The following is a 19,065-nucleotide window of genomic DNA, read 5'->3' as shown; positions in this document are numbered from 1 at the left end:
GGAATTAAATACTATCAGGGTGAAGGGTGCTCACCTAATAGGTGAGTCCCCTCTCTTACGCCAAACCAATCCCCGTGTGCCACGTCAACTCCCCTCTTAAACCCCCCTAACACCCCAATTTGATGGCGCCACTCCCCTCTTAGGTGAATTGGTTTTTTTTTTTTTTTTTTAAAAAAAAAAAAAAGAAAAGAAAAGGTGTGATTGGACCGCTGCCTTCTCTCTCCTCCCTCTCTCTCGGTGAGCCGCCACCGGTCCCCCTCCATCTCTCCTCCCCGATTTCCTCTCCCGCATCATCGGCGGTGCTTTGCCGATCGGTGTTTCATGTCACCGAAGGGGTCCCCGAAGGGTGCCCCGTACGCCCTCATGATGTCCTTTATGTCTAGTATTGTGAGCATGAAAAATAAGATGAATTTTGGTCCAAATGAAACTTGGGGAATCCAGATTTTTATTTATTTATTTATTTATTTTTTTTTAGTCATGTATAAGTGGGTTTTAATTTGGCCAGGTAAGATAGTGGTTCGTGATATGATTTGTATATCTAATTTACACTAAGTAATTTATGATATCAAATAATGTTGTGTGTGTAGTGTTTATCGAAATAAGGACCTGAAAATTTGGGGATATTACAGTCTTCCCCAGTTGAAAGAATTTCGTCCGGTGTTAGTTCGTTACCATTTAACGTTCAGCAGTTTTCCCGTAAATCGTCATTCGCGTACTGTAAAGCTGGATAAACGTTCCTCGACACTCCAAAGACCTAATCAAGGTAATTTACGTTTTAAACACTATTTATTATTGTCTTAATGCTTGTTTTGCGCGTAATTAGGAGGCCGTTAATTACAGGTTGTCACAGAAAGTGCAAAGAAGTGGTTAGTGGTGTTATTGTTTTGAACAAGACTTTTGGAATCACAAAAATAGTCATTTCAGAAAACAATTACATACAACGCTAATTAGCTATGAGATGCACGACCATGCGGTCATGTATATCTACTATTGTTCGTGTCCATGCGACTTTAAAACGCTAACTACATACTTAAAATCATGTCGTGTGTGATAGAGCACTCGCATAACTACTTTTACTCATGTATTATACCATCAAATATACCTTAGGTGGTAATTAGATGAAAAAATTCAATTCATGTGAGGCATGTACTTCTGTAATATTCGTTTTTTTTTTTCATGAATTCAACATGGATAATTTGTCATCTTTTAGAGGGAGTTTCTTAATTATTTTATTTCTTATAATCAAGTTGTTCTTTATATATTTGTTCAAGTATGTGTGAATATATATATATAGGTTCAAGAGTGAATACTAGGGTAGCTTGCAAACTGAGTGAACTAATCCTGGCCATACATGTGTGTAGATCAATGGACATGATTTGATGTTGAAATACACTAGTGTATTTTACGATTTGATGATGAGATCCTGGCCATACACGTGTGTAGATGGACAGTATTTGTTCACTCAGTTCGCAAATACACTAGTGTTCACTCTAGAACCCCACCTATATATATATATATATATATATATATATATATATATATATATATATATATAGGGGATCGCTAAAATGAAAACCACCTCTAGTTGTAAAAACCATAGGAACCACTTTCTAGCCTTTGGATCAATAAGATGAGTGGATGAGATTAAAAGTAACAAAAACTAATATTAAATAGATTTTGTCTTATTATATCTTTATTATTTTAATCCAAAAGGGTATTTAAGTAAAATAACTCTTTTTTGTCTTTTTGCCTTTATTATTTTTTTATTACTTTTACGTTTTACGTGTCGGTTTTTCACGTTTTACGCCCCGGGTTTTTTACGTTTTACGCGCCGGTTTTTTTACGTTAACATTTTTTTACGTTTTACGCGCCGGTTTTTTTACGTTCTACGTAAAACTTTTTACGTTTTACGTAAAACTTTTTACGTTTTACGTAAAACTTTTTACGCTTCACGTTTTTTACGTTTTACGTTAAAAAGGTTTACGGTTTGCGTTAAAAAAGGTTACGGTTTGCGTTAAAAAGTTTACGGTTTAATTTTTTTTTTTACAAATTTTTTTTTTTTACATTTTACGTTAAAATTTTTTACATTTTACGTTTTACGGTTTAAAAAGTTTACGGTTTTACGTTTTACGTTTTACGTTAAAATTTTTACATTTTACGTTTGACGTAAAAACTTTTACGTTTTACGTAAAAAGTTTTACGTTTTACCTAAAAAGTTTACGTTTTACCTAAAAAGTTTACGTTTTACGTAAAAAGTTTACCCAAAAATGAACGCACTCAGAAATGGCAAACTCGGGAGGTGTCTCAGATATATCGTTATCATCATCGACTAGGGGGAAAAATAAAAAAACAACAACATCAAAACAAAGTGTATCTCGAAAAAAAATCGGGTTAAAAAAAACGAAGTCTTGGCTCAGATTTCCCGATAATCAGAGGCTGCAAAGTGGGGTTGCGGGTTCAAAAACCTACCCTCCACCGTCCTTGCCGCGCCATCGTCATCAAAATATGCGTTTTTTTTTTCATCATCGCCGCCCAAATTCAAAAACGAATCAAACCCCACATAGTTCACTGTTCGAAGATCTACCAAAAAGCACCAGCAAAACCCACAGATTCAATCATTCAAAAATATCCCAGATTCAAACATTCAAACAATAAAAAAATCACCAGCAAAACCCACAGCAAAACCCACTGTTCAAAACATTCAAAGTCACCACCAAAAACCCAGCAAAAATCACTGTTTGAAAACATTCAAAACCATTCAAAAGTTCACAGATTCAAACATTCAAACAATCAAATAATCACCAGCAAAAAACATTAAAAAAGCATACCAAAAATATCTAACCAAAGACCACCACCGCCGCCGTGAAAACCCCACCACTGCCACCACCGTCTCCGACAGTCCTCACCACCACCATCGTCTCCGTTTACATCAAAAACCACCAACACAGTCGCCGCCAAAACCCATTTTCTCCACGACTGAAAAACCTGCAAACCCCCATCTCCCTTCACTCGAAACCCCAAGTCGCACAAACGACCACCACTTGGCCGCTCGGAATCGTTGCTGAAACATCCGATCCGTGGTTGAATCTATATGATGAAGCGAGGGAGATGAAGGGTTGCGGCTCACCGGAGAAGATGGGGGGGTGTATGAGTTCCAGCCGGCGGCGATTACTGTGCAGAACATTTCGAAGGGGGCGATTACGGTATAGACGGAGGGGAGAGGGTGTTTGGCTGGGGGGTTGTCGCCGGAAACAGGGGGCGATCTCCTTCTCCGATCTTTCTCTCATCTAGATGGTGGATTTGAAGAGAGAGAATATGCAGAGATTTAAAAATGAATGGTATCATCAATGGAGTTTTATAAAGGAAAATAGAGAGAGTCTGTATTGAAAAGAAAGAGAGAGAGAGATTAATGGAGAGATGAAGATGGATATTGTCTGCGTGATATAAATTTCCAAGAAAGAGAGAGGAGAGAGTAGAGAGGAGAGAGGGTGTGAATTTAATGAAGAGAGGGGTGAGATTAGACATTTAGGGTAAATAACCAAACTACCCTTTTCGTTGGCTGATTGTGATTGGTGGAGAGTGGTTCTCATGGTTCTTACAACTGGAGGTGGTTTTCATTTTAGCGGCTCCCTATATATATATATATATATATATATATATATATATAGGACAAAGATCCGTTAGGAACCACCCCTTATTGCGAGAACCGCGAGAACCAGTGTGAACACAAACAGTAATTCCTAAAAAAATCTAAAAAACACCCAAAAAATTTTTTTTTATTTTTTTACTATTTTTTTTTGAAAAAATCGCTATATTTTGTTAATAAAAAAATAAAAAAAATTTTCAAAAAAAAAAAAAAAATTCGAGTAACAGTTATCCATGCACATGTGCATATGTGTCGTTTCTTTGTCAAATTCCGTAATTCATTACAAATAATAGTCAATTGCACTTTCATTTACACTACTACGTGTAATACACTATCTTTTACATTACCAATGTTAGAAATGCACATGTGCATCTATATGTATCAACAGGAAATAAGGTGTTTTGGTACACTACTTTCTCTTTCATCTATCATTCCATCCATAATACACAAGCATGCACATGTGCATTTCTGTCATTTCTTTGACAAATTCCGTAATTCATTACATATATTAGACAACTGCACTTTCATTTACACTACCATATGTAATACACTACTTTTTACATTACCAATATTAGAAATGCACATGTGCATTATATGTATCAACATGAAATAAGGTGTTTTGGTACACCACTTTGAATACACTTTCCCTTTCATCTATCATACCATCCATAATACACTACCATTACCTCCTACCATCCATAATACAATACCATTACCTCCTACCATCCATAATACAATACCATTAACAATATTTTCACTTTATTACATGTATGTAAACACCACTTATACCATCCAATCAACATATTACATAAAAAATTGACAACTATAACCAAACCATCAACCACTAGATATAACTAACCAAAAAACATGTATATGGGTCTACTTCTCCATTCAAAATCACAAACTTTTTGTACCAAAACACGTTGTATCATGGTTATACCTAATTATGCACATGTGCATTTTGAATATTGGTAATGTAAAAAGTAGTGTATTACTAATGGTATTGTAAATTAAAGTGCAATTGTCTATTCCTGATAATGTATTACCGAATTTATTGAAGTAATGATACATATGCACATGTGCATGGATAACTGTTACTCGAAAAAAAAAGTTTTTTTTTTTTTTTTTTTTTTATATGGAACGAAATATAGCGATTTTTTGTTAAAAAATATTAAAAAAAAAAAAATTTTTTTGAGTGCTTTTTTGATTTTTTTTAGATTTTATTTTGTGTTCACATTGGTTCTCGCAATAAGGGTGGTTCTCGCATGAACCTTACCCTATATATATATATATATAGGGAAGGTTCATTTGAGAAGAAAATTAAATTAAGAAGAAAAAGAACAAAAGGTAAAAATGTAAAACACTAAATAGTTTTTCTCTAAACTCATTTATTATTATCTTTGACTAATTAATTAGTCATAAATACTATCATCCTCCACACTTAAATTTTTTGTTACACACATCAAAATTTATCCTACACGTTTTGAAATATATCCTACACATATTGAAATTTATCCTACACAACTCGTAATTCATCCTACACACCTCGTAATTTATGCTACACTTTAAATTATATATTTTTTATTTTTTTGAAAAATATGTTTTTTTTTAAATAAGTTAAAAATTTAAAGTAGTTAACTATTAAAAAGGAAGACTACCAATTAATGATCCATCTAAGTTTACCAATATACCCTTACACTAATATTAAATGCAAAAATTAAATAAAATAAAATGAAGCTTTCTTATTGGTTGAAATTTCTTCTTTTTTATTCTCACAAAAAGTTTCTTCTCATTTGAACTCTTCACTATATGGGGAGGTTCATTTGAGAAGAATGTTCTTGAAAGAAGAAAAATAAATTAATCTAGACCCTATATTTTTTTGATCAATGGTTGAGAATTAAGATATTATTTTTATCCACTTTTAATTAATGCTTTAATTACTAAGGGTAGTATAGACATTTTGATATAGAATACTAATAAATATTTTGAAGAGTTACAAAAGTCTCACTAAGGGGACTAGGGGTGGAATCACTAGTGATGGATTCCATCACTCCCACTATCCAATCAACTAATGCCATGTCATCAATCCAATTTTCATCACTAGTGATAGAAATGTAGGAGGGGTGGAATCACTAGTGATGGGGATTCCAATATACAAGTATTAATGCACAATGTACAAGTCATACCCTATAAAACTCAAAAAGTTTAACGCGTTGTGTGCAGCACGCGTTGTTTTTATCACGCGTGGAACAAGGGGCGGCGGCGGTGTGCAACATGTTGATCACGCGTGGAAGTTGGCTATAACGTGCCCGCCCCGAGTCCTCTAATGCCACCATTATTTTCTCCTTCACCACCATTAATGTGTTGGATCCTACACTAATTTTATTAGGAGTGACAAAATTATTTAAAGGTGTTATGTCCTACACATATTATATTATGAGTCGAAAAATTATTTTAAAAGTGTTGAAGTCCTACACATTTTGTACCCTACACCAAAACATAGGTTTTAACAGTGTAGGAAACGTTAAATATGTAAGATCATGTGCAAGATTATTTTTATTGTGTAAGGTGCATAACTATTTTATAAGATAAACTCATTAAATGATTAGAGTCCATTAATTTGAATAGCAAAAATAAATAATAGACTCATTAAATGATTTGTTTAAGTTACCTTTGTATCCTTTATTCTTTTTATTCTTAATTTGTAATTTTTTCTCATTTGAACTCTCCACTATATATATGTATATATATATATGTCTCTTGGTAAATCACACAGATGAATGTACTGAAAACTAAACTGGGGAGTGAATGTACTTATAAGGTTCAAAAGCAAATAGTCAAGCCCCCAAAGTTTAAAGTTATACGTCAATATGAGTCCACTTGTGTAATTTTTTTTTGTAGTTATGTATAAGGGGTTGGCTGAGAAAGTGGTAGGAAGTGGCCATTGTCATTGTATTGACTAAGAATTTTGGAATCCTTTAATGGCTTCTTGGACGTACTTCTTTAAAGGCAGCAATAGTACTTTTCATAGAGTTTAATTTAAGGTGTTCAAGTATAATGCTTTCATAATTCCTCATTATCTGATAGACTTTTATTAGAGTAAAGTACACGGATTGATTCATGTGTTTTATCAAAATTTTAGATCTAATCCCTAACTTTTCAAAAGTACACAGATGGTCCCTATGGTTTGCACTTTTTAACGCAATTTGTCCTCCATCCAACAAAGCTAAAGGTTTTAGCATGTCCCAATTAGGGACTAAATGCATTACAAAGTGCAAACTACAGAGATCATCCATGTACTTTTGGAAAAAATTAGGGATCAAATGCGTAACAAAATGCAAACCATTGGGACCATTTGTGCACTTTTAGAGAGTTAGGGACCGAATCCAAAACTTTGGTAAACCACATGGACCAACAATGTACTTTACTTCTTTTGGAACATAATTTCTTGGAAAAATTACAAGTTTTGTCCTTTATTTTTTATACCACTTTTCAGTCGGTGTCCTTTTTAACGAATGTTGACAGGCGGTGTCCTTTACTAGGTATTTTGTTGTAAGTTTAGTCATTTACACCCAACCCAGTTAAAAAACCCTGTTAATTGTTGACAGGCGGTGTCCTTTACTAGCTAGGTATTTTGTTGCAAGTTTAGTCCTTTACCTATGTATTTTGTTGCAAGTTTAGTCCTTTACACCCAACAACTAACAGGGTTTTTTAACTGGGTTGGGTGTAAAGGACTAAACTTGCAACAAAATACCTAGTAAAGGACACCGCCTGTCAACATTCGTTAAAAAGGACACCGCCTGAAAAGTGGTATAAAGATAAAGGACACCGCCTATCAACATTCTTTTGCTGAAACATAAATACGTGTAATAAAGATAATTTATAAAAAAAATCACAAAAGAATAGTCATTACATAAAACAATTACATCGCTAATTAGCTATGAGATGCATGACCAAACCATGGATCATGTATCTACTTTTGCTGCTCGCATGCGACTTTAAACTCATAAATGCATACTTAAAAATCACGTCATGCGTGCCGAGTCACTCGCATAGCAACTTTACTCACGTATTATCAGCTCATGTATCTTCATTGGTAGTTAAATGACAAAATTCAATACAACGCAGCATGTAGGGGCTGTTTGGCAACTTCTGAATGGTTAAGTGTTGAACAAATAAGAGGTCTGAACCATTAAGTGCTGAATCAGTAAGAGATCTGAACCATTTAGAGCCAGTATAATGCTTAACCGTTTGGAGGCAAATGTCTGACCAATTCAGATTAGAAGTCTTAACCATTTAGACTTAGTATAATGCTTAACTATTCAGAGGTAAATGTCTGAACCATTCAGACATCTGCTCGCGAAACAAACATTCTGGACCAGTAAGAGGTTTGAACCATTAAGAGTCTCATTAAGAGGTAAATAAACAGCCCCGTAGTCACATATGTTAGTCACCCTTATCCGATATGTTAGTCACCCTTAGTCTCTCTATAAAACCTCATTTCTTATCTTGTCCTACCTGATGTGCCCAAAAATCCCCCTCAACATCCTCATTTTTGCTACCTTCAGTTTACGCTCATGCGTCTTGTAGAAATATATGATTTTAACACAATCACAAACAAAACAACAGAAATAGCGACAAAACCAGGTGACAAAATCTTATTAAACCAACCCAAAAGGATTTGCCCCCCAAATACCCAAAGATCTTACAACAGTAAGATCAGATCTTACAACAGTAAGATCAAATGTACAAACAATACAGAAATAAGAAAGAAGATCATCTACAGATGATGATCAACAACAGAACAAACTACCAGAACAATCTCTCAGATACAGATGAGAGATTGTTCGTATACAAGATGATGAAACCCTAACGGAGTGAACAAGAGAAAGCAAGTACAAGACTGATCAATAATGATCAACAAGACTGCTTAAATACAACGTAACAAAGGATATTACACTCTGGCCCTCGTAAAATACACAACCAACCAAAGCAGCCCTTGAATTAACACTTAGCCCCCTTAGATATTTTTACAACCTGAAACAGAATAACAACCAATAATAACAACCCAACAATAACGAGGCCCAACTGTAATGAATAGCCCAATAAGAGATTCTCAGTTATAAGCCCAATAATGATAAGACCCAAATGAATGAAAGATAACAATAATTTCAACACTCCCCCTTCATTCATTTGGTTTAAACAGATCAACAAGAGTAAGTTTTTTGCAAAATTCCTCATGTTGACTTACACCAAGACCTTTAGTAAAAAGGTCAGCAAGTTGACTTTCAGAGTCAACCTTTACAGTACTAATGACACCATCTGCCACTTTTTCTCTTAAAAAATGTAGATCAAGCTCAAAATGCTTGGTCCTTTCATGAAATACAGGATTAGCTGCTATTGAAATAGCAGCTTGACTGTCACAATTCAAAGACATTGGTAAATTACACTGAACATTTAATTCAAGCAACAAGTTTTTTAGCCAGATAAGCTCACAAGTAGCAGAACACATAGCACGATATTCAGCTTCTGCAGTAGATCTAGAGACAGTACTTTGCTTCTTGCTTTTCCAAGAAACAAGACAATTCCCTAAAAATATACAGAAGCCAGTAACAGACTTTCTAGTAGAAAGACATTTATCCCAGTCAGAATCAGCAAATCCCAGTAAGTTAAGACTATCACTTTTCTTGAAACATAGTCCTTTCCCTGGACTTTGTTTCAAGTACCTCAACAGTCTTAAAGCCAACTGTAAATGCATTTCATTTGGACTGTGCATAAATTGACTTAAAGACTGAACTGTATAGCTTATATCTGGTCTTGTTAAAGACAAGTATATAAGCTTTCCAATCAGTTTTTGAAAACCAGAAACATTTTTAAGCAATTTTTGATCTTTATCAAGTTTTGAAGAAACTAAGTAACTTTGTTCAATAGGTGTACTAACAGGCTTACATCCCAAATAACCAAATTCACTCAAAAGCTCTAAACAATATTTTCTCTGGCTAAGACAAATGTCATTTTTATCATAAAGAACTTCAATACCAAGAAAATACTTTAGCACACCTAAATCTTTAATCTTGAATGTTTCATTTAAGACATGTTTAACTTGGTTAATTTTGTCAACAGAATTACCAGTTACCACAATGTCATCCACATATACTAACAAATAAACAGTAATTTCATCTTTTGAAAAAATAAACAAAGAATGATCACATCTACTTTGCACAAAACCAAGACCTAACAAAACATTGGTTAACCTCTCATTCCACTTTCTTGGAGCTTGTTTTAGCCCATATAAAGACTTAACAAGTTTGCAAACTTTAGTCTCATTTTTTGAGTAATAACCAGGAGGTAACTTCATATACACATCCTCAGAAATAGTACCATGTAAGAATGCATTATCAACATCAAGTTGAAACAATTGCCAACCAAAATAAACAGCAACAGCTATAATAGACCTAACTGTAACCATTTTAACAACAGGTGAGAAGGTCTCTCCAAAATCAAGACCTTCTCTTTGATTGAACCCCTTAGCAACAAGTCTAGCTTTGAACCTTTCAACTTCACCATTTGATTTATATTTAACCCTAAAGACCCATTTACAGCCAATGGCCTTTCTGTTTTGAGGAAGGTCTGTTATAACCCAGGTATTGTTTCTGAACAAAGCTTCCATTTCTTTGTTCATAGCCTCAACCCATCTAGGATCAGAGGCAGCTTCCTCATAACAAGAAGGTTCAACAATTTTATTCAAAGAAGCAATAAAGGACAGATTTTCAGAAGACAAACAAGAATAGTTAACAACTTTATCCAGACTATATCTACATTTACTATTTAACACAAAATGTTCAAATTTTTTTGGAACAACAACTTTCCTACTAGATCTTCTAAGAGAAGAACCTGTTCCCTCAGATGGGTTAATCTCATCAGTTGAGATACTAATGTCCTCTGCCCTACCATATCCTTCACTACTACTACTCTCATTTTCAGTTAATGACTGTTGTGCATCAACATTAACTGGAGACTGTTGTGCATCAACATTAACTGGAGATGCAGATGTAGAGGGGATAGGTTGCTGATCATCATCAGTAACCTCATGAGATTCAAGTCTCCCCTCTTCATCATTGGGAATTGTAGGACTATTGATTAACACTTCAACACTATCAAAAAAGTTTAAATGATTTAGACTATCAGTTGACAAACCATTTTGTTTAAATGACTTAAAAGGGAAAACATTTTCATAAAACTTGACATCTCTAGAATAAAATTCTTTTTTATTATCTAAACTCCAAAGTTTATAACCCTTTTTTACATTGGAATAACCAATTAGCACACATTTTTCAGCATTAAAAGACAGTTTATCTAAATCATTTAAAATAGTGCTAAAACATAAACAACCAAAAGTCCTAAGATGTGAATAAGAGGGTTTAAAACCAAACATTAACTCATATGGACTTTTTCCTAGAAGCACAGAAGAGGGTAACCTGTTTATGATATAGACAGCAGTTAAAATACATTCAGACCAAAAATTAAGTGGCACACCACTTTGGAACAACAGAGATCTTGCCAAGTTTAAAAGGTGTCTATGTTTTCTCTCCACAACACCATTTTGTTGTGGTGTGTAAGAGCAGGATGTCTGATGCAAGACTCCTTTTTGATTACAAAATGTTTCCATTTTATTATTCACAAACTCAGTTCCATTGTCACTTCTAAAAACTTTAATTTTTTTCTTAAATTGAGTTAACACTAACTCATAAAATTTTTCAATATTTTCAAACACTTCCAATTTGCTTTTTAGTAAGTAACACCAAACAGCACGTGTATAATCATCAACAACAGTTAAGAAGTATTTAAATCCATCTTTACTAGTTATTTTATAAGGTCCCCAAACATCCAAATGAATTATATCACCTAACTGTTTGGTTTTATGCTCACTCAAAGGAAAAGGCACTCTAACTTGTTTAGCCCTGTGACACACTTCACAAGGATTATGTTTTGCATTTTCAGTAATCCCTATATCACTTTTTAAAATTGACAAGACCTGATCAGCAGGATGACCCAATCTGCTGTGCCACAGATTATTGTTATTCAAACTATTAAAACACAAGTTAACAGTATTATCACCTTTTCTAACAAAATAAAGACCATTATCTTGTTTACCAATCACCAACACTTTCTTTGATTTCGAATCCTGAAGTAAACAATTATCTTCATTAAAAATAACAGTGATTTTGTTATCTTTAGACAACTTATAAACAGATAACAAGTTTACACTATAAGATGGACCATAGAACACATCAGTTAAAATGACACCTTTAACAAGTTCCAAATTACCAATTTTTGACACCTTAGCTTTTGTTCCATTTGGATGAGAAACAGTTAAATCAAACTCAGACACATCAACACAATTGAACATATTCTTATCAGTTTTGACCATATGTTGATTTGCCCCAGAATCACAAATCCAGTTATGGTCAAAACCAGAATTTATAAGACTAGAACAACAAACAAATTTATCTAAAGAACTAGACACAAAGTTTGACTCACCTCCCATATTAGAAGATTGAGACTCAGTGCTAGTCTTTTCACCCAACAAACTTAACAGTTTAGCAACCTGCTCTGAAGAAAACTGAGCACCAGAAGGAACAGAAGATACATTTGACCTAGAACTAGAAACATTTTTCCCAGTTTGACCTCCAGGTTTCTTTTTGAAACTTGGAGGATACCCAACTAACTCAAAACATCTGTCAATAGTATGACCAATTTTATTACAATGATTACATTTTAGATTAGGATTAGGACCTCTAACCTCTTTCCTTTTTTGATCAAATGTTTGAGTTGTTTTAGAAACAAAAGATACATTCTGAGTTTTAGACCCAACACTAGAATTCCTATGTGACTCTTCTCTTGAAACAATTGAAAAAGCAACTTTGACTGTAGGCAATGGCTCTCTAGTTAACAAGTTAGTTCTCACAGGCTGATAGACATCATCTAAGCCCATAAGAAACTGCATTAATTTGATTAAAGTAGAAAAGTCATTGAAATCTTTTGCAGCTTGACATGAACATGTGGGCAGTTGAAGCACAGCATCAAACTGCTTCCACATGGTATTCAACTTATGATAATATTCAGAAACAGAACTCCCATTTTGAGTAATACAATGGATCTTTTTATACAAATCATAAACTACAGAGCCATCAACCTTGTCATAAGTTTCTTTTAGGTCAATCCAAACTTCTGAGGCTAACTTAGAGAACACTTGCCCTAAGTATAGTTCCTCAGAAACAGAGTTTAACAGCCAACTAAGAACAACTGAACAATAACGAGGCCCAACTGTAATGAATAGCGACAAAACCAGGTGACAAAATCTTATTAAACCAACCCAAAAGGATTTGCCCCCCAAATACCCAAAGATCTTACAACAGTAAGATCAGATCTTACAACAGTAAGATCAAATGTACAAACAATACAGAAATAAGAAAGAAGATCATCTACAGATGATGATCAACAACAGAACAAACTACCAGAACAATCTCTCAGATACAGATGAGAGATTGTTCGTATACAAGATGATGAAACCCTAACGGAGTGAACAAGAGAAAGCAAGTACAAGACTGATCAATAATGATCAACAAGACTGCTTAAATACAACGTAACAAAGGATATTACACTTTGGCCCTCGTAAAATACACAACCAACCAAAGCAGCCCTTGAATTAACACTTAGCCCCCTTAGATATTTTTACAACCTGAAACAGAATAACAACCAATAATAACAACCCAACAATAACGAGGCCCAACTGTAATGAATAGCTGTAACACCTCGAAAAATTTCGTCCAATAATGTCTTGACACGTGTCATAAGGTTCCGTTATGTGAAAACATACTTTAGAGGGACTAAAAGTGACAAACAGTGAAAACTATGGAACGTAAGGGTCCAAAGTGTCAACAATGGATAAATAGACTCTATGATAACCCTACATAATGTTTATAACCTTTAACGGATGGTTCATGGATCATACGACGCGGAAATTGCACAAAAGTGAAGTATTTCAAACTATAGGGGCCAAAAGTGTCAACATGTTTAATTTATACCTCTGAGTGAACTTTTGGCAGACCCGAAGCTTTGTATAGCTAAAATATACTCACTAGAATATGTGGTAAAAATTTCATGAAGTTTCGTTAACGTATGAGAAAGTTATGGCCAAAACCGTACTTAAGGGACTAAAAGCGTCAACGTCGAATTTCATGGCTTTTCGGTTGAGCGCAAAGTTATCCAAGGACATTACCATGTTGGTAAATGTCCTAAGGTTCTAAAAAACCAAGTTTGGGGGTTTACGGGTCGAGAAAAGCAGCCGAAACATCGCATACAAGTACAGGGACCAATTCTGCCAAGTTTGAAACTTGTTGGGCTGATCAGAGGGTCAGGCGACCCGCCTGGACATGCCCAGGCGGGCCGCGTGGGACTGCCAGCATCAGATTTCGCGAAAATGGGTTGTTTGGGTCCGAATTTTGAGTTGATACCAGCTGTGTGCACCTCCATTTTGCTCCAATAATATCCCTTGCATGCCTAGCCTACTGAGAACTCACTATAACATCTGAATTTCACCTTAAATCAGATCATTCACTCATTTTTCTTGGGCACTTGGTAGTAACAATAAGCTCTCAACTCTCATGAACATTCAAGGCAACTTTCTGGAGACAAACTGATCATCAAGGACGAATTCTAGTGTTCACTAAACACCCATAGGACTCTTGTAAGCCTTCAATTCGTTCTCTAATCCGTTATTACTTTGATTATTGCTAAAAGTCAAACTGGGTGTTCATAACCTTTGACTTTCTGATTAAACGGATTTCTTTCAGTCATTTCTCGAATTGAAACTTGTTATAGATTGGTATTTATGTGGGAAACAAACCCTCTAAAGGGTACTACCTGATTCCCACTACATGCATGATAAATGTCGAGTCAAACCTATTTCTAAAAAGTCAACAGAAACGATTTTTGTGAAAAATGACATGATTAATGATATAGATGACATGCAACCTGATTGATCATTGTAAATAACTTGTAACACATATAAGAATGTGTTTTAATCATCATCAACTCGACGATCTATAGTATAGACACGAATCGGAACCGAAAGTCTTGTAAAACGATTATTTCGTAGGCTATCGATTCGGATTCGTACATGCATGTTCAAGATCTGTATTGGAAAGTATTTTTGACTATTTTTATTTTAGTTAAACTTTCTGGAATTTTCTTTGATTGAGTCTATGCTTAGCCGATTCGAATGCATGTTTCCTATTTATGCATAAAGTTGACTATTTTGCCCTTTTTGATTTAGAACGTGATTTTTGGAAAAGTGAAAGGATAGAAATCTTTATTTCTAATATATGAACTTGCACCGAAAATTTCGGATCAGTTGGTGGTCCAGATTGTGAGTTATGGCCATTAGCGTAAAACTATATTATAAATTTACATAAACGGTCCTTTTCGCGTAGAACCCGTTTCTGGCCACGTTTTGATACGAAACTTTTTACCAACAGATGTAATATAATATTCTGGGAATTTTGATGATTTTTAATAAATTTTTGGCTGAACGGATCCTAGATCGCCTAGTTATTTCGGGTTATGTCGGTTTTGACCGTTTAAGCCATAAAATGAGTTTTACCCATCCTTTTGACCCGAAACCTTTTTCTACTGATTTTAAATGTTAAATAAATTATTTTAAGTATTCTGGAAATATAAAAATCTCAGATTTATTGTGAAAACCCGAAAACGCCCTTAAATCGCATTTTTAGCGCTTTTAACGCATAGTAAGCGTTATACTTATTTTTAACATATAAGACTTATACCTACTGATGTAATTAGCCTATTTTCATATAATAACAGTAAGTATAAGTATATGATCTCAGATTTCCAGTTTTTGGCATTTGTAGCCCTTGTGAAATTACTAAAATACCCCTACGGTGCATAGTTTGATTTTAAATGATAAATTTGATATATGGGTCATACCTTACTGATATAATATGTTATATTAAGTATGTTTACTGTATGAACCAGACCCGGAACTCAGATTTCTAATTTTTCCCTTTTATTATCTTTTAAAAAGACCAAAATGCCCTTCTAAGGCATAAATTGAGTTTAAAATTATTCCGGGCAATATAGAACATAACTTACTGATATTATATCATATTTAAAGCATATTATATCAGGGAACTTGCATTTGAATCATTTGTCTACCCGTATCGCCCTTTTCGCGTTCGGTTCGGTTTACGTAACTAGTTTGTGTAAATTGACCGAAACGGGTCAAACGTTATCATTTTTGTCTCAAAATCCAGAATGTATTTTGTATACCCATATTATACAAGTATTCAAACTTGTCGGGTCTAAATAACGTTCTATCCGGTCTTCGCTTAATCGTGCGCTTGAACCGTATATTTCCTTAAAACTAACCGGTCTAAGCTTATGCTTAATTAAAGACCCGTTAGTATTCTAATTGGTTATTTATACCATCGTTCCTGACTAGAGCCTTCCGGTAAATTGTACCTACGCTTACTTAAGTGAATACGGCTGAGTTATTATAATTCTTGCTATTTAAGACAGGAGCTAGCTCAGGTAAATACTCTTAACTTATTTTCCCTATTACGGGCTTGGGATACGGTAATATAAATACCGCATGGTCAGGTATGGGATTCGAAGACCAATGTGTCGGGAAATCCAAATAACCTGTTTTAATTCGTATTGCTTGACTGAAACATTGGGGGTTAATGCGACCGTGTCCTGGATATCCTTGACTCATTAAATGCAATGGCCACGACCTAAGCACGGGGTGTAGGCATACACCTGACAGATGCTTTATGCTATTAATTGATTATACCCAATAAGGGATTCCCAATAAGGGAATAGTGGTGTGTCGGTTAATCTTGAACCGGCATAGGACCGGGCCCCGTATGTAGAGCAAGTTATGTAAAACTGATAACATGAGATATAGTTTGTCCCAAGTATAAGAGATTAATATTGCCTTGTGCATTTTAATCAAGTGTCAAAATAGTTTTGTGCCTTGTGCGCCTAAACCCATTTTTCATAAACTCTTTTCAAATGAGTCAGTTGAGTGTATTTACCAGTGAAAACTGACGTATTTTCCAAAGTCTAAGTGACAGGTACAAGTACGTAATAGGCTGGAAGCTGCTCAGGGCGTTAGTAAGGAATCTTGCAAGTTCTAGGCGTCTAAAGTCCGTTGAACATTTATCTTATTTTATTTGATCCGCCTGTGGATCCGTTTCAACTACTTGTGATATTAAATATTACGTTTGTGTAAAGTTGAAATGAATCTATTTCTGCTTCCGCTGTGCATTTATATATTGTGTTGTTTGACTATGATGTTATCAACTACGTCACGTTACCCCCACCGGGCCCACCGGTGACACGTGGAAATCGGGGTGTGACAGGTTGGTATCAGAGCCAACATTGAGTGAATTAAACACTAGCCTTCTGTGTTTAATCTCAATGACACAATAGCACATTCCTTAACCTTCTGAGTCTAGACTTAACATAGGAATACTCCCGATTCTAATCTGGAAATTACTGCTTCCAATAATTTTATATATTGGATACGTCGCCAAGCGAAGGAGCCGTAATAGGAGTTCTCCACACCCGGAGTCCCGAGATGCTGAGCTTCGTACCACGGCTAAAGTGAAATGAACATCCAAGGAGAAAGCATTCAGAAATAAAATGAAGAAGAAGCTCCCCTTTTACTGAAGATCGTTTCCTTATTAGTCCTTATAAGGACATATTTATCTTTCAGTCCCTGCGAGGACAACATTATTCCTTTCAAGTCCCGCTTAGGGCAACTTTATACTTTTACTTTTATATAATGGAATGATTACGTTTGGACTCTCATTTTAAATAAGAAATATTAAATAAATGGAAAATATCAATTTTTATTTGATTTGCCATTTAACAAAAGTCTTAGTAAGGCAAAACCTAGCTTGAATGTCTTAATAAAAGGCCTGGCCAATATGGTAAAAACCTTGTTGAAAAGATTCAAATCTCTGTTAACATATGTAAACATGTTAACACTCCTGGCTAAGCGTGACTGTAAAATCACACAAGCCACTCTTTTTATAAATTATCTACAGATTATATCTGTATACAAGTCTGATAATGACTTGATGCCTACGGGTAATAAATTTGAAAATTGGGATTTATTTAAAATTCCCTGTAAGTAAAATAATCATCCCTTAAGGATGAAGTGCCACGAGCTATAATACACTGTCCGATTGCGACATAGACAGTTGTGAATCTTTTGAGATTCCCTGTCCTAAGGGGGTGAGCTATGCTCAAAAGCCCTCTAGATGATAATCTGGTCGTCATGTCATTATTATGACCGCTGAATGACATTTGATTTAAATTAAGTACTAATCCTGTCGTTATGTCATTATTATGACCGCTGAATGACAGTTGATATAAATTAAGTGCTAATCCTGCCGTCATGTCATCATTATGACCACTGAACGACAGTTGATTAAATTAATGACACTGATCATGGCGTCATGTCATTACTTTGACCGCTGAACGTATCATCAGTTCAATGACTATATGTCTTAACATCTTACGAGATGTTAATTGATAGGCCCACGGGCCAGAAATTTTAATAAATACAGTGGTAGCTATGACTCCCTGTCAGAAAAAGGTAATGAACTAGGTTCAAACCTCAAGGCTTTGATTCTCTGAAATCCTAGCTTATAATTTATAAATGTCCTTGTGACTAGGCCTTGGTGCCACCCCAATATCCATAATGTTTTATAACTAGGATAAATTGTAATGCCTCGATTCTCAGAAATCGTGGGTTATCGATTAAACTTGTCTACGTGACTAGGCTTTTATGCCAACGTTATATTTTCAATAAATTTGGGATGAATATAATCCTGAATAAAATAAATATCATTCCTTTCCTGCCTGTAAGTATATTAAAAAGAGTCTCAAAAGGTACAACCTAGCTTGAATGTCGTTAGGAACCTGGCTACGATGGTAAGACCTGCTTAAAGAGACTCAGGTCCTTGTTAAAACACCTGAAAACTTGTTAACACTCCCGACAACAGTGATGCGATAAAATCACGATGGTCACCTCTATATTAGGAACTTCCAAACTCCTTAATTAGCCTATATGATCGATAGGAATCATGGCTAATAAACGTCGAACATGATGTACACATCTAAACATCCACTGGGATGTATACCTACGGGCAAAGATGCATACATGAAAACGATAGTATTAATTTCATAACTTCTTGTCAAGACAATGAATTATGAAATTTTCCGATCCAGAGGAATCATTGATTATGTATTAAAAATTTCCCTAGTGACAAGGCTTCTGTGCCATCGAAAAGTCCTATGGGACAAGCCGTTGTGCTATATAAGAT

Source organism: Helianthus annuus, chromosome 7, assembly GCF_002127325.2.
Source record: "Helianthus annuus cultivar XRQ/B chromosome 7, HanXRQr2.0-SUNRISE, whole genome shotgun sequence".
NCBI lineage: Eukaryota > Viridiplantae > Streptophyta > Magnoliopsida > Asterales > Asteraceae > Helianthus > Helianthus annuus.
This window is presented reverse-complemented; position numbering follows the sequence as displayed.